This window comes from Spermophilus citellus (assembly GCF_964194105.1).
Source record: "Spermophilus citellus genome assembly, chromosome: 11".
NCBI lineage: Eukaryota > Metazoa > Chordata > Mammalia > Rodentia > Sciuridae > Spermophilus > Spermophilus citellus.
Window position 1 is genome coordinate 29,210,666 of NC_138192.1, and position 27,330 is coordinate 29,237,995.

Sequence of the window (27,330 nt, forward strand, 5' to 3'; positions counted from 1 at the left end):
ATTATAATGATGATATATATTGCTATGTACATATGTTACACACACAAAATAAAAAACTGACAGGAGAGCTAAGGTGTGCAGAAATGAAAGCGATTTTAAGCTAATCATCCTTGACCAAGACTGAAGATGCCACACTTCACTGAGAAGACACAACACTCAGGGCAACTCATGGAAATGCCTTCAGGGTGTTGTTGGCAAGGTTTTTAAAACTGAGCTCTGACAATCCTACTTGGTCTTTTTACTTATCCTTTGGGAATGAATCTAACAAGCTCAGTTTTCTGATTTCCTAAGCAGATTAGAAACAACTAATTATAGGGATAACGAAAAGGGGGTTGTAGGGGTTAAGCAAAGTGATGTTAGTAAGAAGTGACAGTTTGAAGTCTGATAGTTAAACAAAAACTATGAAACACAAACACATATACAGAAAAACCTCTGCACCCAAACTCTGTAAAATGCACAGACATTACAGGGATCAAATGACATCTATGTAACTGAGCTGCTCAACAGCAGGTACTGGTAGTAACCACCCAGGACCAGCATCGAAAGATTCGATTCTTTTTCATGCAATGTGTGTACTAATGAGGAGAGTAGTTCCTATTTCCTGCCTGTATTAGAAATTCAGGGAAACTTTCCAAATTAATAACTGGGCACACTGTTTAAATTTAGAGGTACTTCACCTGGAAAATGTCTGGAGGATGAAAGCCAATGGAACCTACAATTTGAAAACTTAACTAACATACTGTGGAAAAGTAAGTTTAGTCTGTATTTCCCAGCTTTTGGGACACTCAGAAATTAAAGCAAATTAAAATGGAAGTTGGGCTGTAAGAAAGGTACCTAATTTCAGTTAGCTGGGAACTTCCTGTGTAGAATGGGCCATTCTTTAACTGGGCAATAAGCTGCATCTACAACTGGATGTGTTACAGAGAGGTCAACCCAGACGGGGAGGCTCACAATCCCCAGTCCCAGGTTCTAATATATCTCAGCATTTCTCAATTAAATCCATCCATACCAAGCTCTATTAGCCAGTTAAATTTCCATTTCTTTAGGCTTTTCCAGTAAGCAGACATCTGTTAGTATACAGCTTCTCTTTAACTAAGACAAAAACGTGAAAATGAGTATTTTTAACTATGCAATCCTCTGTTAAACTAGTTTAAAATTTTTCACACAATACAACAACATATGTTACACACAGAAAATCGTTTTACAGAAAGATAAGTTCTCTCTGAGCCCAGAGAAATCATTAATTCTATCTTCAGCCACCACTGCCTTCTGACTGACACTTGTCTTATCTGACAGTCTGGGGTGGAAATCTGGTGTAAACCAACTGCAGTCTCCAGTTCACAGTCACCTCCTTTAATCTTTTACTAAGCTCTAGTTCTTTACAGAACTAGAAGTTTCTACAGAATGACAGTGAAATTTTCATCCAGCTGCAAACATCCCACTCCTAGTGATCCAATTAAGTAGACACAGTGAAAGGAGAAGCAAAACCGCATGCCTTGATTAACAACTACTGAAACACAAAGGCTGGAATACAAGCACAGTCATCTGTGGGACTTGTCCCTCAGGATCCCTTAGCAGAATCCATCTGCCTTGGAACTGAATTTTAATCAGGCTGGGTAGGGAAAGCCATAAAGCAACAAGCCATATAGATTTTATGGGCCAAAAAAAAATGATCTAAAGGACCATTATATACCATTGTGACTAGAGATCTGAGTAAGTGGGTGGCAGAGATGTGAATGTAAAGAAAGACTTCAAGTTGGTATCTGGAACTTGGATTTGCAAGCTCTCAATGATACTGTCCATTTGGAAAATTTAAACACTCATCTACAAGGACTCAAAGAAACTGCCAGTTCGGTGGTGCATGCCTGTAATCCCAGGGACCTGGAAGGCTGAGGCAGGAGCAAATTTGAGGCGAGCCTTAGCAACTTAAAATGCTGTCTCAAAAAATAAAAAGGAATGGTAGAGCATCCCTGGATTTAATCCCCAGCATCAAAAATTTTAAAAAGAAACATCACAAAAACTAAGAAATGTCTATTCATTGCCCAACTGCGGGAAGGCCAGGACATAAGCCACAAAGCCTTTCCTTTCCTCTCTTTGCTTGAGGCAGACTTAGCCTGGTGGAAGCCTCAGGGGGAGGAAATTCCTCATTCTCCAAAGCAAAGACAACTACCTCTGCTTCACTTTATCCAGGACACTTTGTGGACGCAGATAAGATAATATTCCTGACAGGGTTTCAGATTCACCCACTCCCTGCTACTGAAATTCTCCTCCAAGGGAGTAAAAAGTGAAGGAGCCTAGAAGCTAGAATATAATTAGCACTCCCAAGAAGAGGGTGCAGAGACACCATAATAAGCCCAGAGGGTGGCCGCTCTTCACAAACATCCCCTAATTTTTTTCCTTCCTGTTCTTTGCAAAAGCTGTTTCTGCTGAATCCAAGTCTTGTACCAGACATCCTGATGTGTTCTGGAAAACACCAGCCTACTGTTAGCTCCCCTGAGATCCTGCCCGGGTCTGTCCAGAAGGAGTCAACAATGCCTTTCTCTGTTACCTGTCATATATGTGCCATTTATTGCACCCCACACTGAAATCAGTCATCTGCAGATATGGGCTATTTCTGTTCCTGGAGTGGGGGATACAACACACAGTAGGCATTCAAACATTGAATTCTGCCAGTCCATATGAAGAAAAACAAAGTCTGCAAATGAATGCAAACTTTTCTTCACATATCTTTTTTTAGGAGCTTTTATTTCTTTTTAAAACTGCATAAGGGTTCATTACATAATGTATTAACTTATTTTTCACTGCTATAATAAAGTACCTAATGCTGATACTTAATAAGAAAGGGGTTTACGTAGCTCACAGTTTGGGAAGCTAAAAGTCCACAATCGGGTAGCCCCATCAACCTGGCCTCTGATGAGGGCTGTGTCACATCCTGGTGGAGTGCATCCAAGAATGACCATATGGCGGGGCAGTAGCCAGGTTGGGAAGGACTGGTCTTTTGCTCTTTTTATAATAATCACTTTCTAGGAAAGTGCTGACTCTAAGACCAGCACTGTTTTCTTACCAGGACAGTGCCATCAATGACAAAATCATCTCCCACTAGACCCCACCTAGTAAAGGTTCCTCCGTCTCTCACATCACCACACTGAGGACCAAGTTTTCAACACATAAACCCTTGGCAGGCACACTCAAACCACATTCAAATCAGAGCATATGATAAAGTCAAAGATATAAAAGTATCTGAGGGCAAAACAAAAAAGTAGATAATTACAACCCAAAATAGTTTAAGTTCACTGATTTGCTACCAGAAAGAAATATATATTTATACTTATATTTATTCTATATTTATTTTTATTCTGGTAGAATATGTACCCATTCTTAAATTAATTGTTGAAGTTCTGTGGTTAAGTAATTATAAGCTCCAAGAATTAAAATGCTAGCTATTTTATATGCATCTCTGGACTGTGGTGCACTCAAATATATCCATTTTATACACACATGCACACACAAAAAATGTTTTGCCCTTTATGACTATTTAGTAAATATTTTTCTGTATCAATATTTGTCTAATAAATTTTTAATAAAACTTATTACACTGTTCACACACACCACTGTAGTTGACACATTTAAGAGTAACAAGAGTTACATAGCCATGTACCAGGCCCTATGCTTGGTTTTGCATATTATGAATTAAATCCTCTTGATAACCCTAAGAGGGAAGAACTGTTCTACTCCAATCTTAAAGATCAAAACATATTTTTAAAATAAGACATTCAGAAACAATATACTCAAAGCTGTACTGCTATCAGGAAGATGGATGAAGCCAGGATTCAATCCAGAGTCATAACATCAAGTGAAGGCCACTGGGAAAAGGAATTTACACAAGATGGCCACTTACTTTGTGCTGGGCACAGTGCTAAGTGCTTCAAATCATCATTTTGCACAATCCTTATAGCAGATGGTTGCTTACTTATGGAAATTTTGTACTTAAGATAATTTCTTAGAATCATTAATGTCCCTTAAGAATACAGATGAAATTCTTAACAAAATACTACTGTGATATGATATGGTATGTATGCATTATGTATGTGTGTTTTATCCCACAACCCTTGTTATTTCCACAGTGAGCAGAACAATGTTGGAACACTTCAGGCCCCAGAGGCAGGCCTCAGAAAGCAAGGTCTCTCTCCTTCTTGCTCTCTCACTTTCTCCTGCCCTCCTTCCACCTGTTCCATTTTCTCCCCAAGGAAGGCCATGGAAACTAGGATTTCTCTTCCTCAAGGCAGTTCATAGAAAGTAAAAATAGACTCCATCTACCCCTGCCTCTCTGTCTTACACAAAAAGAAATTTTCCCTATTGTTCTGGCAGGTCATGCGATCTCCATTTCAGAAGTGGTCCTGGCCCATGCCCATGAAGAAGGAATTCGACACAAAGGCCAAGACCCTCAACAGACTCTAAATAGACAGGCTTTTTGCCAGGTTCCTTACTCAGTCTACTAGCACAAGCTCATACTCTTTTGATCTATGATCACATCGTGACACGGCTATCCATGCTCTAATCTTGCCCGTGCAGTAAAGTCTCCATGAAATCACCAAAGGACGGTTTGGGATTTTCTGGCCAACTGCACCTGTGGAGGCTTGTAGGAAGCTGCACCTGAATTTCAGGGGAACAGAAGCTCCAGAGCTCCAGACTTTGCCCTATATAACTCTTCTCCTGACTGCTTATGTTAAGCCTTTAAAATATCCTTTATAATAAACCAATAAATATAAGTATAGTGTTTCTTCGCATTCTGGGAGCCACTCTAGCAAATTAACTGAACCTCAGGAGTGAGTTGTGAGATCCCAATTTGTAGCTGGTCAGTCAAAGTTTGGAGGCCTGGGCTTGTGACTGGGTCTGAAATGGTGGCAGTCCTGGGGACTGAGCCCTCATCCTATGGAAAAGGAAACTTGTGTTTTTGCTGCAGCTCAGCTTGCTTGTTGATGGGGAAAAACCCCCACAGTGTCTGTGGTCATCTCAGGGTCTTATGTAGTGTTAACTGTTGTGGTATAAGGGCAGAAGATAAAAACACACTTTGTTTTTCTTAAACACAACTGACAAACCAAGAAACATACAAACACAATTATCACGATGGCCAAGTGTGATTTACCCCAGGAATGCAATGTTGGTTTAGCATGCAGTATCAATTAATTTATACTATATTAACATAACAAAAGACAAAAACAACACACCTTCTAAACGCAGCACAAGTATTTGACAACACACAAAACCCTTTCATGTTAAAAATGAAATAACCAAGAATTACAGGGAAATTTTCTCAACCTGATAAAGACCATGTGCAAATTGGCTTGGTGATGTACACCTGTAATCCCAGCAACTCAGGAGGCTTAGGCAGGAAGATTGCAAGTTCAAGGCCAGCCTCAGCAACTTACAGAGACCCTGTCTCAAAATAAAAAATAAAAAGGGCTGCAGATGTAGCTCAATGGTAAAGCACCCCTAGGTTCAATCCATAGTACTGGGGGGGGGGGGCGCATCTACAAAAACATACCACCTGAACAATACTTAAGGGTGAAAGAATAGGTATTTTCCCCCTAAGACCAGAAACTAGGTAAGATGTCCATTCTCACTATTTCTACTCTACATTGTACTAGAGGTTCTAGGCAGGACAATCAAATCAGAAGAAGAAAATGCATCCAGATTGGATAAGAAGAATAAAACCACCTCAATTCACAGATGACATGATCTTGTTATACAGAAAATGCTAAGGAATTCACTAGAAAAAACTGGAACCAATAGATGAGTTCAGTGAGATTGCAGAATATGAAACCAACATACAAAAATCAATTTTGTTTTCTACACATCACCAAGGAACTGTCCAAAAATGAAATAAAACAATTCAACACCAGCAGCAAGGAAAATAAAATACTCCATGGGAACTTTAACAAAAGGAATGTTAAGACATACACTGTGGGGACAAGTGCATGGAGTACTGCATACATGGCTTCTGGTAAGGGCGCCCGAGTGGCAGGCCACGCCCCTTGCACTAGGCATGTGAGAGGCAGGCCATTTACCAGGTAGGTACAGCCCTGAGGTGAAGCCATGTGTTGTAATCCCTGAGCTTGCTTCACGGCTCACTCCTCAACTGGCTACTGCAAGGACAGTTAGCAGACATTGCATTGGTGGCTGCCTATAATCTGCTTAGCTGCTGCCTGAGTATAATACATGGTAACTGTGCAATAAAATCAGACCTGCTTCCTGCCTGGTCTCTGGAGGTCTTGATTATCGACTATATTTCTTGCCCATGTGGCACCCTGGCTTTTCATTTTAACCTAAGCTGGATGATGCCTAAATCTTAACCTAAATTGGAGGATGCTTATGAAAGGCATCAAAATCACAAACCACACTGAGTTAGTGTCTGGATAAAAGACTATTTTTCTTCAAAATTTCTTTTTATTTTTCCTATTATTATTGTTGTTGCTATAGTTGTTATTTTGGTAGTGGGAATTAAACTCAGGGACACTTTACCACCTACCCTTTTGATTTCAAGACAGGATCTGGCTATATTGGTGAGGGTTTCACTTAAGTTGCTGAGGCTGGCCTCAAACTTGTGATTCTCATGCTTCAGCCTCCTAAGTGGCTAGGAGGCATACATCATAGTACTCAGCTTTTTCAAAGTTTCTACATTCTTCCTCCATCAAAATATGAGGAGTGGACTAGCAATTAGAGAAATGCAAATCAAAACTACTCTAAGATTTCATCTCACTCCAGTCAGAATGGCAGCTATTAAGAACATAAACAACAATAAGTGCTGGCGAGGATGTGGGGAAAAAGGTACACTCATGCATTGCTGGTGGGACTGCAAATTGGTGCAGCCAATATGTAAAGCAGTATGGAGAATCCTTGGAAAACTGGGAATGGAACCACCATTTGAGCTAGCTATCCCACTCCTCCAGCTATAACCAAAGGACTTAAAAACAGCATTTTACAGGGACACAGCCACATCAAAGTTTATAGCAGCACAATTCAAAATAGCTAAACTGTGGAACCAACCTAGATACCCTTCAGTAGATGAATGGATAAAGGAAATGTGATATATATACACAATGGAATATTATTCTGCATTAAAAGAAAATAAAGTCATGGCATTTGCAGGTGAATGGATGGAGTTGGAGAATATAATGCTAAGTGAAATTAGCCAATCCCCAAAAAACCAAATGCTGATATGTGGGGATGGGGTAGGGAGCATGGGAGAAATGGAGGAACTTTAGATAGGGCAAAAGGGAGGAAGGGGAAGAAATGGGGGTAGGGAAGGTGGTGGAATGAGATGGACATCATTACCCTAAGTACATGTATGCAGACACGAATGGTGTGACTCTACTTTGTGTACAACCAGAAATATGAAAAATTGTGCTCTATATGTATAATATGAATTGTAATGCATTCTACTGTCATGTAACAAATTAAAAATTAAAAAATACACATACACAAAAATATGAGGAGTGGAATATAGACATCTCCCCTAATCTAGTCAATATGCATCAGTTCTGCAATAGGACCAATCCTATTTAACTGTGCTCTGTAACAAATTATTTCTATATATACATTCAGAAGAAGAAGAAGAAAAACCTCTCCCTTGTTTAGAAAACCAAAACATGCATTTGCTTTAATCAGAAAATAGGGCATGGGTTGTGGCTCAGTGGTAGAGCACTTGCCTAGCATGCATGAGGCACTGGGTTTGATCCCCAGCACCACAATAAAAAAAAAAAAAAAACTAAGTAAACAAAATAAAAGTATTGTGTCCATCTACAACTAAAAATATTTAGAAGAAGAAGAAAAAGAAAAAGAGGAGGAAGAGGAAAATGGAACATATAAAATTTTTCAAGAAAAAGAAGAAAATGGGACATATAAAATTTTTCAACCTGGTTGGAAATGTTGTCATTTTTCTCAGTACAAAAATGAAAAGGATACAATGGAAGCGATGCGGGGGCTAACTGAGTGCTACTCCTGCCCTTTGGGGACTAGTAATCCTTTCCTTCCCCAGAGAACGAGAATCTGAAACACTCCCAGCCATATGGTGAGGGATCACCTTCCCTTCCTTCAGCCAAGAGCTCTCTGGGAGAAAGCTAAAACCATCTCCACAAGGATACCACCAGTACAAACAAAGCAAGAAGACAGCTGAGGCAGAGACAAGAAAACTCAAAAATTCACTTTAGTTTTACTAATCTTGTTTGAAGAGAAGCAGCTAGAAGAAGACATGCAAATAAGACCCCACAGAAACCACAGAGAAAAATGAAATGAAAGGTGGGCAGGAGGCAAGATCCCCCCAATACCTTCTCCTTAGAGGCAGTGCTGGAGCTCAGAGTCCACAGGGACAGAAGCCACTGAGTGCTGCTTCAGGGGCAGACCAAGGCTCCATTATTCTATAAGTGTCAGTCAGGTGGAAATGTCCTGGCTGCTGCTTAATCTCTTATGAGCAGGTGACAGTAGGGAGGCCCAGGAGAGCCCCAGAAGAGACGCAGGCGCTGTGCAAAAACAGAGTAGCCCTAGAATGGACCTGTTGGTTCCATGAAGAAATGTGGAGCTCCCACTGCGAAATAAACTGGCTTCATTAGTCACAAGCCTGTACTCTCCCCCAGCCCTCACTGGAATCAACCTCAAGATGGGGTTTAAAAAAGAAAAAGGGACAGTAGGCTTCCTTGTCTGCAAAAAAAGGACACAACTGTCTCCCATGTGCTGACCCACATCAAGCCCATTGTTCTCCCAACAACCCCCAGCAGTTCTCAGTCAACCAATCTTCCTCCCTCTCAGAGGGACCACACCCCTCCCTACTCAAGGAATGGAGAACCATCAGGACCTGGAAACATGTGTCAAGGCTCTGCCCCACCCACCAAGGCAGTGAATTCTAGAACCTCTCTTCCTTCTGGACTAGGAACTGAGGGGCAAGCCTGCAGCTGCTTTAAGGTACTTGCCTCAGAGCAGAGCAGAGCAGAGCAGAGCAAAAGAAAGCAGATCAAGAGAAGGCAGGAGAAGCGAGGCCTGATGTAAGGCTTCTGTCCCCGGGGAAAGCAGGATCCACCATCAGGTCTCTCAGCTCTCCAGTCAATTCAGTCTCCATTTTACTCATACCACGCAGTATGGGCCTGTGCCATCTACAACCCAACTAATCTTTGTTCTACAGTAATAGATTTCATGCAGATTAGACAGAATACATATGAAGACATAGGTACGGGAAAATGCAGATATTTAGACTCTAATTATTTGTTTGATACTTTTGAATACAAAAAACAAGCTCTTTAAAGCATGCAAATGGAGGTAAAGAATTAGCAATAGAATTTTCCTTTGGAATGTTCTTAAAGAGTACACAACTAATTCAGGCAGATGACAGAAACGTACAAACATGACCGAGAAGTGGAGGTAGGCACAGTCAATTCACCTTTTCTAGAGCTGACTACAAAGGGAGATGATCCATTTTTCCCATTGTCAAGAAGTCTTGGTGATCTCAATGACAATTCTCTTGGGGTTACAAGAAAAGAAATGTAAGGAAAAGAAAAAAGCCAAGTAAAGAATATGCCTCTACCAAGTGGCATCGATTCTTTAAATTTTCTCCAAACCCTCTACGGCCTCCTGTAATGTGGAATTCAAGACCAGGCACAGGGTCACTGTAGACATGACTTAGTCTCAAAGTAACCCTTTCGTTACTGCTATACTGAAGCTCGGGTAGATTCCCAGGGAACCAGTGGGAACCGTGCTTCCTACCCTGGGAGGGCTGGGAGGATACCACCTCTGCATGCCAACAGCACACCTGAGCATCTGTCTTCCTTCAGCTCTCAGGTGTTTCTTTATGAAGTGCAACAGTGTCCCAGGTGCTCTGCTGGCAGCTAGGATGCAGAAAAAAGAGTCACAGCTCCTCCCCTCTGGAGCCTGCAATCCATCATGGGAACAGACACATAAAAGCAGCAGTTATGATTCAGGGTGATGCTCTGTTGAGGGCGTGCACAGGACTTGCCATATGAATACAGAACACACCAAATAAATTCAGAGAGGATCCACATTGCCCTCCTACCAACCTCCCAAAGTGACTCACTACATTACTCGTGTTCAGCACTGAAGAACTTAACATTAACTGGGAGGGTCAAATGCTTTAAATGTGTGCACATCCTACTTAACTCAGAAGCACCCTGCCAAGCTGAGCAGCCACACAGCTAGAACGAATTCAAAAAAGACAATTCAAGAACCCAAGTAATAGGGACAAGAAATTTTTGTAAGGGGATAATGAACAAACCAGCGAGCTATTCCCCTGATACAGATAGGTCCAGGAGCTCTCCTACTCTGGGGATGCCCCCACTTGGGATGTGTCCCCACTACATCCCTTTGTATTTTTGATTTTGAGACAGAGTCTCACTAAGTTGCTTAGAACCTCACTAAATTGCTGAGGCTGGACTTGGACTTGTGGTCCTTCTGCCTCAGCCTCCCAAGTTGCTGGGATTACAGGCGTGCACCATCATGCCCAGATCAGCATGAATTTCCTTGAAGAAAGAAGAGTCAAGGTAATTTATAGAAGGAATAGGAGGCTAACTGTTATTTGATTTGAAAAATCTTTTTCCTTTGTCTATTCACTCAAAAACTACTTGAGTGATTACTACCTTTTCAGGCACTTATCTGGGTCCTGGGAATATAAACAAATCCTGCTAACTGCCCACAGGGAACTTTCTGTACAAAGAGATACAATGACATTTGTAGACACAAACCTGTGATAAGGACAATAAAGGAAAACGGAGAATGTTCTGTAACAGAGTGGAGAAGGCAGAGGGTGGTGAGAGACCCGGTGGACAGGGTGGCCCAGGGAAGACAATCACTTTTGCTAAAGGCATAGACTCATCTGAAGAGGCAGGGATTCCTCAGATGTCTCTGTCACTGATGGGGAATTCACAGTAGGCGCGGGAGAAGGGGAGGAAGGAGTTATCAATTTGCTATGAGCAATGAAGCAAATGCATGCCTTCAGTAGAAACAGGACAGGGCTTGCTCCTTCAGCAGGAAAGGAGCCCCACAATAAGATGGTGCCCTTCTCTTTCCCTGCCACATCCTCTACCACCTGGGTCCTGCCTCACGGCCACCAGCACATTACACGCAGTTCACCCCAGCTGATCTGACTGCAGAAAACTGAATATAGGAAGCCACATGAGAACACAATTTTCATTTGTATACAAAGAAAACCAAGTAAAATGAAGACACCAGAAATTAACCTGAATACAGAAAATAGTCAATTGTGGGGTATTTTCTCCCTCCCCAAAATTTTTAAAGCAAATGCGGTTACTTATTCAGCTTTGACCTGGTGGAAGAACCATTAAACACCACTAATCATGTCAAAAGAACTTTCCATCTGACTGCTCAGTGAATTCTCTAAGCCCCAAATGTCTATGGGTACATGTGTCTTCCCTGACAGGGTCAGCATGTCATCTGGGCCCAGCATAAGGAGCTGTATGATCCTGTGGCATGCCAGCAGTGACAGGGCTGGCTCAGCTCCTGCCTCATTGGAACCCAGAATAGCCTCATTGTGAATATCCATCATAGGGACAGGCCAATAATAAGTCTCCTGACCTCAGAGCTCTACTTCTCCGTGCTAAATAAGAGTTCTGGCATTTCTGGGCATGGGGTAAAATCAATGTGACAATGTGCAGTTTCACCAAGATTCACCAAGAGAAAACGCAACAATAATTGGAAGTCAGTCTTCCGCATATAACCGTCGCCTTTGGAGGCAGCACTTGTAGTGGTGAAAAGTACTCAGATTTCAAAAAGCTCGCCTAACTTCAGAGTCCTAGTAAAACCTGTAGTTTAGTTGCGTTTTTACTGAGGTTATTTCTCATCTGTAGAATGAGGATCATTTCACAAGCCTTTCTTGTATGTATGCAGAGGATGTGTTTTAAACATCTGACCTGCACCAGGCACTGGGCTGGCTGCTGGCAATCATGTAAGCCAAGCATCTGTCACTGTTCTAACAAAGTTGACCACTCCTTGGTACCATGAGCCTTGGGAAAACAAATTCCTAGAGGCCACAGAAGCCTAGTATATTAATCCATTTTCTGTTGACAACGAACAGTACCACGGCCAGGATAGGTTATAAAGAAAAGAGGTTTATTTTGGCTCATGGTTCTGGTCCAAGGTTAAGGACCCACATCTAGTCCGGCTTTCTTGCTGGCAGAGTCCCAAAGTAGCCCACAGCTGAAACAGGAGCTGTGAATGTGCACACATGTCCTCTGATTTCTCTCCCTCTTTTTATAAAAAGGACTCAGTCATGGTGGCAACACCTTGATGACCCTAACCTAACACTTCCCACAGGCTCCATCTCTGTATACTACAGTCAGAACAAGTTTCTATCTCTTAATATTTTACAATGCAGATTGAATATCTACCAGAAAGCCAGACATAGCAGCACACACCTATAATCTCAATGACTTGGGAGGCTGAGACAGGAGAATCGTAAATCTGAGGCCAGTCTCAGCAACTTGGCAAGATTCTGTCTCAAAATAAAAAATAAAAAAGGGCTGGGAACCTAGCTGAGTGGCAAAGCGCCCCTAGGTTTCATTCCCAGTACCAAAACATAAAAAGTAGAAATAAATGAATTTCAACCAGGAAACCTGGAGGCACACTCAAACCACATCCAGACCCCGGCATCCAGGGAAGGTAGTCAGTCCCAAGGAGGCCTTTGCAATGTGATCAGAGAACTGGGCAAGTTGTTAAGCTGAGTGAAGAGTAAAGTGAAATGTATTCTAATGAGAGCACAGGCCACAGGCAGTGAACAAGAACTGGTGACTCAAAATAATAACTACAATGATGACAACATCAAACTCCTTCGTGGTAGTATACTAGAAAGTAGCAGGGCACTGATATTGCCACTTGTCCCTCACAAAAGTACTAAAAGGTATAGGCCTTATTTTAAGTGAGCATATTCTGAGTTGATTTTTAAAATTTCAATGAGGAGGGTAGAGGTTTAAGCAACTTTAAGGGTCAGAAACAGGGCTGGGGTGTAGTGTAGAGGTGGGGAGCTTGACCAACACCTCAGCAAGGGTCCTGGGTTCAGCCGTAAAAGAAAAAACATACATGAACAAAGTTTGTATACTGATGACTAAAAGTTAAAACTGGACTTCCAGGAGTCAACATCTAGAATTTCAAAACCTAATTTCTGAAAGTCATATTCACAAGAAATCACAGTGTATCCTTTTACTGATTAAATATTCGATTTCTCCCTTTGACCTTATTTTACCTGGGAATTTGCCCTGAAATGGTTATACTTAATGTCAGCATCCCAAATCTACAGGCATCAGATCTACACCTTGCACTCTTTTGGAAATGTCATTTTAATTATCACTGTACTCACCCTGACCCAATTCTTCTTGACAGCAACTATGTAGGCACAAAAGCAAATCAACTGGAAAAACTCAGAGCTGAATTTGGGAAAGGGTTCCCATCAGAAAGTTCCTCATACTTAAAAGTCATTATATCAAGAGCGATTTGCCCTTTGTGCAGATAACCCTTCGAACATCCTTCTCTGTTCTAATGACCTCATTCTCAGGAACCCTCTTAGCTAGAGACAAATAACCATAACTTCTGTATAAAAAGACACAGAGAAATAAGATGACAATTTTTAAAAGAAAGACCAATGGTCTACTCAATCTTAATCCTCTAACAGCAGCCCCAAAGATACAAACCCACTGACAAAATTCTATGCACATCAGTTGGTCTCACCACCAGTCACCCAAGCCAAAACACACTGTCCCTATCCTGCCCTCTTCCCTGACCATCTCCCACAACTTCCTTCCCTGACCATCTTCCACATCCCCTCTTGTCTCATCGAAGTTACCCTAATTCTGCTCTCCTTCCTTTCTCTTACCAAAATTATTCCTTATTCCTGTTACTGAAATAGTTACCCTACTGGTTTCCATGACTAAGCTTTTTTTTTTTTTTTAAATAAATGACACTAAATGTTTCAAACACTCGGTGTGTTAAAAAAATAAATAAATAAAGTAAGAAGACATAACCCAAATTCCAGATAAACTGTTACCTTTTTCACAGAACAAAATTAATGCACTGTAAACATGGTTAAATGATTCAGATATTAACAAAAGAAAACAAGAATAAACATCTTATTTCCCAACCCCCTTATTTCTTCAGTTTTTTTTTAATTAAAAAAATTTTGGATTAGTATTAGATTTACAGAAAAGTTGTAAAGATAGTACAACATGCTGAGAACAGTAGCATAGGCCTGTAATCCCAGCAATTTGGAAGGCTGAGGCAGGAAGATCACAAGTTCAAAGCCAACATTAATGTTTACAGCAGCTCAATTCTAACAATAGGTAAGCTGTAAGAACCAACCTAGGTGCCCTTCAACAGATGAATGGATGAAGACAATATGGTGTATGTATATATATATATATATATATATACACACACACACACACACACACACACACACACACACACAAATGAAATATTACTTAGCCTAAAAAATGAAATTACAGCATTTGCTGAGAAATGGATGGAACTGGAGATTATCATGCTAAGTGAAATAAGCCAGACCCCTAAAAAAACCAAGGGCCAAATGTTCTCTCTGATATGTGAATGCTAACACATAATTAAAGATGGGGGAGGGGAGAACAGAAATTCATTGGATTAGACAAAGGGAAGGAAGGGGATGGGAATAGGAAAGACAGTAGAATGAATCAGACATAACTTTCCTGTGTCCTTATATAAATATACGACCAGTGAAATTCCACATCATGTACAACTGCAAGAATGGGATCCTAATTAGAATAAGTTATACTCCATGTGTGTATAATATGTTAAAATACACACTATTACCATGTATATCTAAAAAAACGATAAAAAAAAAAAGGTCAAGTCCAGCGTCAGCAACTTAGCTTAACAGTATGGACTTACAAATATTTATTTTATATTTTGGGTTAAAATCAAACAGTACTGGGCCGGGCTGTAGCTCTGTGGCAGAGTGCTTGCCTAGCACGTGAGAGGCATGGTTATAAAGTATTTATCTTGTTATAGTCCTTGCTCCGGTTCTAGAATCAGCCACTTCCCCAAGAGGTTTGGTGGTATTAGAGACCAAGATCTGGGAAGTGGGTGGCAGCTTCTTCTAGCGCTGATTCTGCAACTTGCTCTCTCTCGTGTGCATACTGTCTGTCTGTCTTCCCGCCCCCCTCCCTCCCTCCCCCCCTCCCCCCCCCCTCTCTCTCTTTCTTTGTTTTTGGAACTGAGGATTGAACCCAGGGATGCTTTACTACTGAGCTACAGCCTCAGATATTTTTATTTTTTATTTTGAGACAGGGTCTCTCTAAGTTGCTTAGGGCCTCACTAAGTTGCTGAGGCTGGCATCAAACTTGCTTGCTGAGGCTGGCATCTTCCTGCTCAGTCTCCTAAGGCACTGGGATTGTGCACCACTGACCCAGCACGACTGCTTTCTTTAGCTAGCATTCCATGTCTATAAAAAAGCTATATCTTACACCTAAGTCCAACTTTCACTTCTCATTAGATCACCTACAGTGGAATGATATCCATGTACCAGGCCCAATGCCCCTGTGCCCACCATCTGCATGTATCCTCTTATCTACTCTTCAAGGTGGCACAGGAATCACCATCTCCAATTTGCACCAGAGGACACCCAAATGGACAAGCAGCTGCCTGCTCAGGTGACAGGCTGCTCTTGCACAGGGGCGCTCCCACATGGAAGGACTCCACTGTCACACTCATTCCAGCCCTGAAGGCACTTACAATCCATTCGCCTACACCAGTAATCTCAAATGCCTCCTAAAGGACTGGTGATATTTTTTTGGCTGATTCACACCAGTCTGCGCTAAACGAAGAAGAAGAAAAGCTGGTGAATTTCTCTTAAAGATATATTATCTCACTTACATGACTACCCTGCATTCTGAAATTATATTTTTCCTATTAGTCACCATGATCAGTCTCCCTTACTCACTCCATTTTTAAAATTTAACTCTATGAAAAGTTATCTTAGCTTCTTAGCAAGGTACACAAGAAGGCCCTTGTCCATCTTCTCCACATTTTCTCCTACATGAACACCAAACTGCTTCTAGAAACGCACTCATCATGTTTCAATCATAATTTTCTTTCCCAGAATCTGCCTCCTGAATCTACCAGGCAAACAACTGACAAGGAACATCACATTTTCAAAGCAATCTTTTGGTTATAGGGTGCAAATTCCTGTTTTAATAATATTTCTTTCAATGCTTTCATTTTCTAATTATTCCCTACAGTAACTATTGATGGCACAACCGCAGAATCAAAGAAACCAACAATCAACTCCAGGTTTGAACGCGACAGCAGGCAGACAGCACTCAGCCTGACAGGAGCAGAGCAAACAGGAGGACTGGTTAAAGACTGGTTAAAAATGCTCAGGATCCTTCTCTCTGTCCCTCCACTGACACAATTAAGAAAACCTGACGCTGCAGGCCTCCTCTCATGGTTTGCTTGCCGGAAGGATCATTAAAAAAAAAAAAAGGTGGGAAAGTGTTCTGAAAATACTTAAACACTCCACACATGGTGGGGGAATAGCTGATATTAAAATCTGAGGATGGTCAGTGGTTCCTTGGCTAAGTATAGATTGATAAATTATTTAAATATGCCACTGCTACAGGAAGAGCCTTTAATTCTTGTTTCCTACCACATGCTCAGCTACTTTTTTTTTTTTAAAGAGAGTGAGAGAGGAGGGGGAGAGAGAGAGAGAGAGAATTTTTAATATTTATTTTTTAGTTCTCGGCAGACACAACATCTTTGTTGGTATGTGGTGCTGAGGATCGAACCTGGGCCGCACGCATGCCAGGCGAGCGCGCTACCGCTTGAGCCACATCCCCAGCCCCAATGCTCAGCTACTTAAGGTAAAAGTTAGCAATGCTGCTAAAGCTTTCGTCTTGGGTAACAGTGACCAAGCAGGCAATTTCAAACGAAATACCATGCAAAAAGTCTTTATTTTAACTCAGATGCACAAGGCTTTCTCCACAGTCTTTAACATTAAACAGTCGCCACCCCTATTAATGTGCTGTTGTTTAAAACAAAACAAGATGCAACTTCAGACTAATGGTACTTTTAAGTCACACACTTTTCAAAACCTCAAATACAAGCCTCCAAAGAAAAGACACTTTAGAGCATAAATTATTTAATGCTCTTACTCCAGGTATTGATTTCCGATAGCAGCCTACCCTGAAAATAGAATATACTACATTGAGCTATGAAACCAAAAGCCATACTGTCACTTTGTACATTAAATTCCCATCGTAAGAATGACCAGAAATGTGGCTTTTTCCAATATTGCAACATTCAGCCAAACTTTTAACTTTGGTTTCAGCCAAACATAAGTCGACAGAAATATACATCCTTAGCAGTCCCCTACAATACAAGCACAGAGCAAAAGTGCCAGATGTGTGCCCATTTCCCCACAGTGGGAGACTAACAGACACTTTTTATTGTGCACAATTTCACTCTGCGGAATACCTGCTTCAGTGGAAGGATTTGGAAATACCCTTCAGAGACAATAAATGAAAGCCTGCCAGAAAAAGCATCACGAGGACGAGATAGCACACAAGTTGTCCCATCCTATCAAATCCCCTCTGCTCAAAATGCAAACGTGGTTCACACAGCCTTTCAGAATCACTTCAATGATGGGTAAAAACCTCCATGGAAAGATTGATGGCTACTCAGTAGACTGTGGAAAACACTTCTTGTGTAGTTGCTCTTTTCCACTTTGGCATTTACAAGATTCTCCCTTTGAAGGGAGGACGAAATTTAAACAATGATTCTTAAGATAGAAACAGCATCCTTCCACCGCTGATTCATATGTGCTTTGCTTTTCTACACTCTTGGTGAAACTTAGCTATTTCTACCCAGTAAATTCTTTTTAAAGGCATTAGGCTTATTAACAAATGCCCAGTAACTACAAAAACAGATTCATTTTCAAAACCTACATACTGTGAACATAAGACCAGAGAAAAATGAAAAGCATACAAGCTGATGAAAACCCAGCTAGCCTTTGCTTTCTCTGCCTCCTCCTCCTCCTCCTCTCCTAAGTCTGAAGGTTGCTAACGTTGATGTTCAGACAACTGTTTCATAATTTTCTCCATCTAAATTCAATTAACATTCATTGCAGTTATTACATTTCATACATGATTTTCCAATCCCAAAATATAAAATATTTTAAGAATATTATTTCCTGCCTAGTCAAGCAGCAATAATCACAAACATTTTCCAGAATATAGGAGAACAGCCTACCTCTCCCAGCAGTCATGACTGTCAGTGATCTTGGTACCAAATAAAAACACTGCTCTGAAAGCTATACCTACTCACAGCAACTTAAGCATCAGCAAACTCTCCACCCACATGCTTCTTCAGCGAGATCCAGCACCAATGACAACTGCCACCCTATTCCAAAATAAAAGCCTAGACTCTATGTAACACTGACTTTTCAAAAGAGGGGAAGGGAGCAGACCTTCTCCAGCTGACTATACTCATGTAAGAGCCCTCTTTAAAACTTACTAAAAAATGATTTTTAACCAACTAACCTGATTTTCCTCACTCAAGAAACAGAATATCCCTAACATAAATCTTAAATTAGAAAAATAACAAAAAGTAATCTCATTTCCACATAGAAAACAGGCTGTTCATTTAACTGTGTTACTTAAACTGGTATCAGAAACAGTCTTTTCTGGGCTATTTTAAGTGGACCTCTTAACAGGGCTCAATACATTTACCAGCCTTGTAACACATTACCCACATAGTTGTGACTATGGAGACACTTCCTAAGATACTGAACCATCACCCCAAGCCTTGCAAGCTGAAGTCTAATAAATAAAAGAAGGGGGAAGGGTGGGAACCCATGAGCACCTGATCCACTTATTCATAATCATAGCTATTAACAGCCAGGAGTGAGTAATAATAGCTTGGCTTCTTAATAAAGATTCCCTTTTAAAGGAATGCTTTGTCCTGGCTACACCTGGCAACAATTCAGACCTTACCTAATATAATGCAGCATTAGTCTGTTTGTTTTCATACTTAAACAGGCATTTCTCATTTTCAATAAAGTAGAAATACCTTGTAACAGTTTTCAACATATAAAATTTTTAGTACAAAAACAAGATGCATTTGGCAGCAAAATGATACCCTAGGTACAGTCATGTATGTACAAGGTCAATAATTTTATGATTATGTTACCTAGTTGTTTATAGTTTTAATCTGCAAACATTTTGTCTAGCTACAGATTATGGAATTTTCATAGATTTAATTGACATGACACTTCTATTTTTCATAAACATGTTAGCTTTGCTTAAGAAGCCCAAAAGCATGTTTTTTTTTTTAACCAAATTAATGTGCATAGGCCTCACTTCAATCAAATCCAATTAGGGATCATTAAGTGGCTGCAGATAAAGGACACTGACTACTCCATAATTACTGGCTCTTTCATTCTCAAAATCCAATTCTCCTATGAGCATAAGCACATCTGCATGATTAAAATACTTACACAGAAAATAATTTGCTTTTTGAAACTCATGGAAAGAAAAACTATAATTTTTGCTTCAAGGGGTTTGCTAATTATATGGAGATGGGAAGGAGAAAAAGAAACATCTATATGGCAACATATTTTTAACTCGCTTATTCTTGCCATTCAAAGCTGAAGGGTCTTCGGGTAACCTAGCAACAAGGAGGAATCATACAAAGATGAAGTATTCTATTACAGACAGCACATTTTACATTGCTACTCGGCTGCTATTTCATTGCTGTTTTTAGTCACAATTCTATTATACTTAAAAATAATAATAATAAGCCCACAGGCTGTATACAAAAATAATCAACTAAACTTCATAAGACGTCATTTTGAACATGTCAAGAACTATAGTCCAAGACGAAACCCATTTATTCTTTAAGAGTACTGCCATTATATTAACAGTTTTTTCCAACTTAGTGCAAATCCAGAGCTTTTGTTTCTGATGCAAAAGAGCATTACTGTTTACAAATAACGAAAGAAAAAAAATAGACAAATTGGATTTCATCAAAATTTAAAACTTTTGTACACAAAAAGACACTATTAAGAAAGTGAGAAGATAGCCCATTTGTAAATCATTTATCTACTGAGTCTTATATCCAGAAAGAATTCACATAGCTCAACAACAAAAGACAAATAACCCAGTTAAAAAAAATGGGTGAAGGACTTGAATAGAGACTTCCATGGAAGACCTGGACATGGCCAACAAACACTTGAATACATCATCACACATTAGGGGAATATAAATCAAAACCACAATTAAATACCACTTGACCAAGTAGGATGATTACAATTTTTAAAAAATGGAAAATTTAAGTGTTGCCAGAATCTGGAAATTGCTGGTGGGAATATAAAATGGTGCAAAACCACTGTGGAAAACAGTTTGGTAGTTCCTTAATAACTTAAATGGAATTACCATGATTCAGCAATTCTAGTCCTAGGAAAACAGTACATACTCGAAGGAGCTAAAAACAGGTGCTCAAACAAAAACTTGTTCTAAGTATTCAGACAAGTGTTCAAAGAAGCACTTTTGTAATACACAAAAGGTAGGAACAATTCAGTGACTACCTAGAGATCGGTAGTTGTATATTATCAGTGAATAATAAACATGATTGAACTATACACTGAATTGGATGACTGTATAGTATGTGAATTCTCTCTCAATACAGTAGTTTTTCACAAAAGCATTACTGTCAATTTAATGAAAATGTACATTACATTTTAAATGCATGCCCCCCTAAACCTGAAATTCTTTAAAAAAAAGTATGAATTTATTCTCAAATGGTGTCAATTTAAAAAATAAATATTCTCCTAAAATGGAGAAACTGGAGGAGAAATCAATCATTCTGAGCACCACACATGTCCCAGATATAGTAAGAATTTTACACATGATCTCACTTATTCTGCACATTATCTCTTCAGGGTATTCACTCCATGTGACAGCTAAGCAAATGATGGCTCACAAGAATTAAGTCATTTGTCCAAAGTCACACATCACACTAAAGAGAGGTACAAGCAGCCTTTCCTACAAAAGTATGTTCTCATGTTTTGATCACCTTCTAGTTTCTCTGACACTGTGTCTACTCTTCTGGGGGGAACGTGGGCACCCACACTTCAAAATGAATGACCATAAAGTTTGTTAAACACAATTGCCACCTGCCCAATGGTTAACTGTCAAGTCCTTGTGCTGAGTACAGGCTGCTAAGTTTTCACAAATGGAAGTCTCAAAGACACAGATCACTGTAAAGACACTTTTTGGGTCAGCCTAGGTAGCACCTCTGTAAACAGGCAGTTCCCACTAAATGCAACAGGCCTACAGGCCTTCACGTGATTGGAACCTAAGCTGTTTAGGACCCTGGAAGGGAGCCCTGTACTACCATTCATTCTCTCCTTCAGTTTACTGAGCTCTTCAGCAGTGAACACAAGCAACATGTAACTCATGTGCAACACTCTGGAATCCCACCAGTAAATAAGAATTCATGGGGAAAGCTGAAGAAAAATGAATCTGGTCACCTCAGATGCAAAGTGTTCACGTGTGCCATCAAAATTACTACGAGACAAAAAAGGAAAATCTGACTGGCAAATGTATCAATCAGAATGACTGTTCACTGGGACTGAGAACACAGGTTTTTGCTCCAAGAATGAGCAAACCCACACACACAGTGTCTATACCTGGGAGGCTTGAAGTCCAATGCAGGAGACAGACAGACAGATGTGAGCCAACTAATCACCAAACAAAAACCTGCAAGCGTGACAAAAGCCAAGCATCCAAGTAGAGAATGCCTGGAGATGTTTGCCTGAAGAATCCGACACCGTTTGGGAGGGAGGGAAAGCGTCCCAGTGGGCAGAATATGGAGCAGGGCTGTTTCACAAGGAAGACCCAGTCAGTGCCCTTTGTGGTACTGAAGCCCTCCCCCAGCCCTATCACCATGTAATTAATATACCAGTACTAATGGTTTTTCCTTTCTCTTTGGAAACAAATGGGATTTATAAATCAAAAGTTTCCCTCTGTTCTTAGGAAATGAGAATGATAAAGGTGTGGGTCTTTTTCAGAGTTTGTTTGCAAAATTTCAGAGAAAAATACTCCTGTTCTAGAACTGATACTCAGTTTTTATTTTCTTATTTCTACTACAAAAATAGAGAAGGGGACATGCCCATTTCTTGAACCTGACTCAGATGAGGTGATCAGTGACAACTTCGTCATCAGACCAGCCCATCATTTCTGATGGGTAGAGATAAAACAAGACTGGTGTGGTACTGATAAAAGTTGAAGCTGAGTTAGGGCTACATGGGGGCTCATTATTCTATTTTATCCACTTTAGTATATATTTGAAACATCCCAAATAAATTAAAAAGGAAGATGATCAGAAGACTTCCCTCCCAGCTTTGAAGATCTCAGCCAGCAGTGCCTGATACACATCCAATCGTTGGCTACAAGGAGTGCCCACCTCAGAGAAAGCAGAGGTCCAATTTGCTCAAACACGGGAAAAATAAAAATCTTACAAACTAACATATAAAGCACAGTTAGTCTAACATTTACATGCTATTTAACACTGTCTCTGGAGAAGGAAAAAAAAAGGGAACAAGAGAAAAGCTTCCAGTTTCCATCTCTTTTGCCTCCATTTTCCCCCAGAGGTGAGCAGGCATCACTGTAGCAAGGCTTTATGGTGGAGCAACAGACGGAGGGGTGAAGACCGGGGCAGGAGGCACACTCCCAGGCTGGCTCAATAGCTCAAGAAAGATTAGACCTGACCAGCATGCAGGAGATGGGGAGAAGTGGGTGGGTTCAAGAAACACTTAAGTGACAATCCATAGGGATCAATAATAATATACACGAGAAGAGAGGTACAGAAGATCAGAGATGATACCTAAGCTTTAATTGACATGCCTAGATGGATAATAGAAAAATCATACATAAAGGAAGTACAGAAAATATTCAGGATGCAGTGATATTTATTGTTTTCCATTTTCTTTCAGTTAGAAGTGGAATATAAATATGGCTTTAGATACATGTCTCAAATACAAGAAGAAATGTCAGGCAGACAGCTGCCTCACATCCAGTTCTTGCCTCATGCGACCCTGAGGCAAAAACTGGAAGGGAGATAAACATTTATGAAAAGAATGTGATACGGTTAGTAAATAAAACTATAGCCACAGAAAGTATAAGTAGAAAGAAGGTATTGCCGAAGAACGGAAAAGGACTGGGATCGAGCTTTAAACAAATTGAAGGAGATAAGAAGACACAGACCAAAAGAAGAAAGAAAGAAAGAAAGAAAAAAAAAAGCTATAAACAAGCCATTTCTTGGGTATAACACCTAACATACATACAACAAAAGAAAAAACAAACGAAAAAGTTGGAACTCATCAAAATTAAAAGCTTTGTATTTCAAATGATAGCACCAATATAGTGAAGGAGAAAAAAATCCCACAGAATAGGGAAAAGTATTTACAAATTATACCTTAATAAGATTATACTAGATAAAACCTTATGCTGGATACCACCAGCATGTATAAAGAACTCTTAAAACTCAATAATAGACAGCTCCATTAGAAATGGAGCTACCCATCAGAAATGATGGGCTGGCAAGGGATCTATCTGAAAAGAAAGTATATAAACGGTCAAGGTCAATAAGAACCTGAAAAAAGATATTATTACTTATTAGAGACATATAAATCAGAATCATGAGACACCATCATGATGACTAAAGTAGAAAAAGAAAAATTATTTTTATTTATTTATTTTTTTTTAGTGAGGGGGGGAGAGAGAGAGAGAGAGAGAGAGAATTTTTTTAATATTTATTTTTAGTTCTCGGCGGACACAACATCTTTGTTGGTATGTGGTGCTGAGGATCGAACCCGGGCCGCACGCATGCAAGGCGAGCGCGCTACCGCTTGAGCCACATCCCCAGCCCCCAGAAAAAGAAAAATTAAAGTAGAAAAGAAAGACAATAACAACTGTGGGCAATTATGTGTAGAAACTGGAACTCTCTTACGCTTCTGGTTAAGAATGTAAAATAGTGCAGCTACTTTGGAAAATAGTGCGAGTCACTCAAAAAGTTAAACATATAACCCAGCAATTCCACTCTGGTATACAGAAATGAAAATGTATATCCAAAACAAAATCTTCTACATGAACATTTTCAGCAGCATTTGTAACAATAAACCAAAAGTGGAAGCAACTCAAAAGTCCATCAACAGATAAAGAAAATGAAATTTATCCATACACTGGAATACTGTTCAACCATCAAAAAGGAAGAAGTACTGATACATGCTACCATATAGATGAACATTAAAAATAGCATGCTAAAGTGAAAGAAGCCAGACAGAAAAGTCACATATTGTGTGACTCCATTTATATAAAATGCCCCAAATGGCAAAACCATAAAGCAGAAATTAGGTTGCCAGAGATGAGAGGCAGAAGGGAATAGTAAGTTCGTACTAGTGGACACATTTTTTCCTGGGAGTGATGAAACATTCTAGAATTAAACGATGGTGATGCATGAACATTTTTTTTTTTAGCATAAAAAAAGAAACAGCTCTAAATCCTGTACTTTAAAAAAGTGAAATTTTAGGAGGTGAACTATATGTGTATTCACAATTTCTAAAATATTCTGAGGACTTAAAAAAAAAAGTCCAATACCTATCTGTGACAAAAACTCAGAAAAATAATAGATGAAAACTACCTCATGTTGATAAGGAACACCAAAAACCCCACAGCTAACATCCCATCAATGGTGAAAGACCAAAGATGGGAAACCAGCAAGGCTGTCCAGTCTTACTCTATACAGTGCAGGAAGCTACAGTAATGCAATAAGGTAAGAAGGCTTACAGATACGAGAGAAAACTGTTCTCATATGCAGATGATATGATAATTATATAGAACATTCCAAGAAGTTACAAAATCACTAAGTTCTGAAAAACTGCAATCTAAGCTTGTTTAGCTTAAAATTTCATGCAGGTCTATACTTTCAGCTCCTTACTAACTGAAGAAAGCAGAGTGAATGAGCTTTGAGAAAGTAGAACAGTCAATGGTCTGAAGTCTAGAAAGTTTAAAAAACAATTTCATCTTTTTAAATAATGGGAATTGTTGAGCAAAAATTTTTAAAAAGGAGGAGGAGGAGTAGAAGCAGGACAGAGGGACAGATTTTTCCATTGCTGCTACAATTTCTTCATACCACCCAAATGTTCAGTGATCTTTAGCAAAGAAGAAAATTAAGTAGTTTGTTATTTGACAGTTAATGGAACATCTTACTGAGCTCTCAAAGTTCTATAGAGTAGTATCACCATTTGGGAGTAGTAACATCATTTGGATTTTATACAAAAACTCAGAAAAATAACAGATAAAACTACCTTTATACATATGCATTTATATTACTTCTTTCCTTGAAATAACCATATTTGGCTCTAACCATTTAAATATTAATACTACATTATCACAGTAAGAAGCTAAAAGTATAGAACCCCAAGAATTTTTAGATTGTCTTCCTTACCATTTGCTATTTTTTAAACACAGATGCCTAAAAGAACTATTTTCACCTTCAATCCTACCCTAAGCCCATATACACCTGCAGACAAAGATAGCGGACACACATATACTCACACACAAAATAAGGAAATGTGGGGGAAATATTTACACCTAGACATTTAGATTACAGTGTTGCTATGATGCACCCAGTGTTACACAACTTTGGTATTCCTGATGCTTAAATTCATATTTTTCACATTCAGTGAAATCCACAGTGGAAAGGCCCCAATACAGATTTGATTCTTTTCCCAAATGCTGGCACTATAATGAGATTCACTTTCATAGTGATAGGAGAGGCTATAAAGTACAAACTTGCTTTTCTGGTACTACTTCTAATTCCTTGCCCAGCATTTAAACTGAGAAACCACACAAACTAAACAAGTTCACACAAAACTAAAAAGCATGTGTCAGGCAGCTAACTGCCTGGGTCCCTACCTCTGGATATCCATCAGTTCCATTCATCACCGGCCCACAACTCAGACATCGGAGTTCAGTTTTAAGCTTTACCCAGGATATGACATGAAAATCATATACAAATTTGCAAGCTAACAGAGAAAATGATGCCATAGAAATAAAATTATCTACAAATTATACAGTTATAGAAAAATGAACTATAAGAAAATTTCACGAAATAAAAATGATTTTTGATGGTAATAGCTAAATTATGATAAACATTATTCATTTTTTTTCTTTTAATATGATTTATATTTTTATAATCATGAAAAATAAATAAGTGGGATTAATAAAAGTAATTTTAAATCACTTTAAGCATTTTATAAGAAGCATGCTATCCAAAGCAAAATTCCTTAGGAATAATAATGGAATAATGGTGGGTATACAGCAGAGTGTGTCAAAAGACCCAAACTCAGGCTGGGGTTACAGCTCGGTGGTAGAGCACATGCCTGGCATGTGTGGGGCACTGGGTTCGATTCCTAGCACCACATATAAATAAATAAATTAAATAAAGGTCCATCAACAACTAAATATTAAAACAAACAAACAAACAAACAAACAAAGACCTGAACTCATGTTACCTGCTGTCTGGCCTTACATACCAAGCATGCAACATTTTTGACACACTCAAAATATTTAAAATCTGAAGGCTATTTTATGATATACGACCCTTAACAATTCTAAAACAGGTATGATGCAATGATATTGTCAGTTAAAAGTTCTTAGGGGCAATTGACCTTCTGATGACTTTTCATTCATGGAGTAATTCACTCCTGTCTTTTCCTCCTTTTCTGGAATTTGACTTGATCTCAAAAACAAGCTCACAGTATACTAAAAGGAAAAAGGGAGCTAGAAACAATAGGCTGTAGCTCATTTCATTTATTCAATAATATTTATTTCATACCTACCACATTTCTGGGATATTTGAGGCACTAAGCTCATGCTCAGTGGGAATTAAAAAAAAAAGGAAATAAAATTAAGTTCCTGCCTTCATGAGTAAACAAATATTTACTGTGATAAGTGCTAGAAGGAATCAATCAGGGTTAAGGGCAGAGATCCCTTGGAGGACTAGACACGCTGTTCTGGGTGGCTCTCTAATGAAGGGATGCTACAGCAGTGATCAGGATGAAGTGAGGAAGAGGGTCACATGATACCACAGAGTGAATGTTTCAGAAAGAAGGAAAAATAAGCATAGAGAAGCGGGGCACAGTGGCATTCACCTGTAATCCAGAGGCTCTGGAGGCTGAGGCAGGAGGATCATGAGTAAAAAACTAACCTCAGCATCTTAGTGAGGCCC

The 27,330-nt window shown here is 39.5% G+C and overlaps 1 protein-coding gene across 17 annotated transcripts in view; it reads right to left on the reverse strand.

Annotated features, from left to right (window-relative positions):
- Nucleotides 1-27,330, reverse strand: part of CLASP1 (cytoplasmic linker associated protein 1) — a 270,123-nt gene that overhangs the window by 124,104 nt on the left and 118,689 nt on the right. The gene's annotated exons all lie outside the window — the stretch shown is intronic.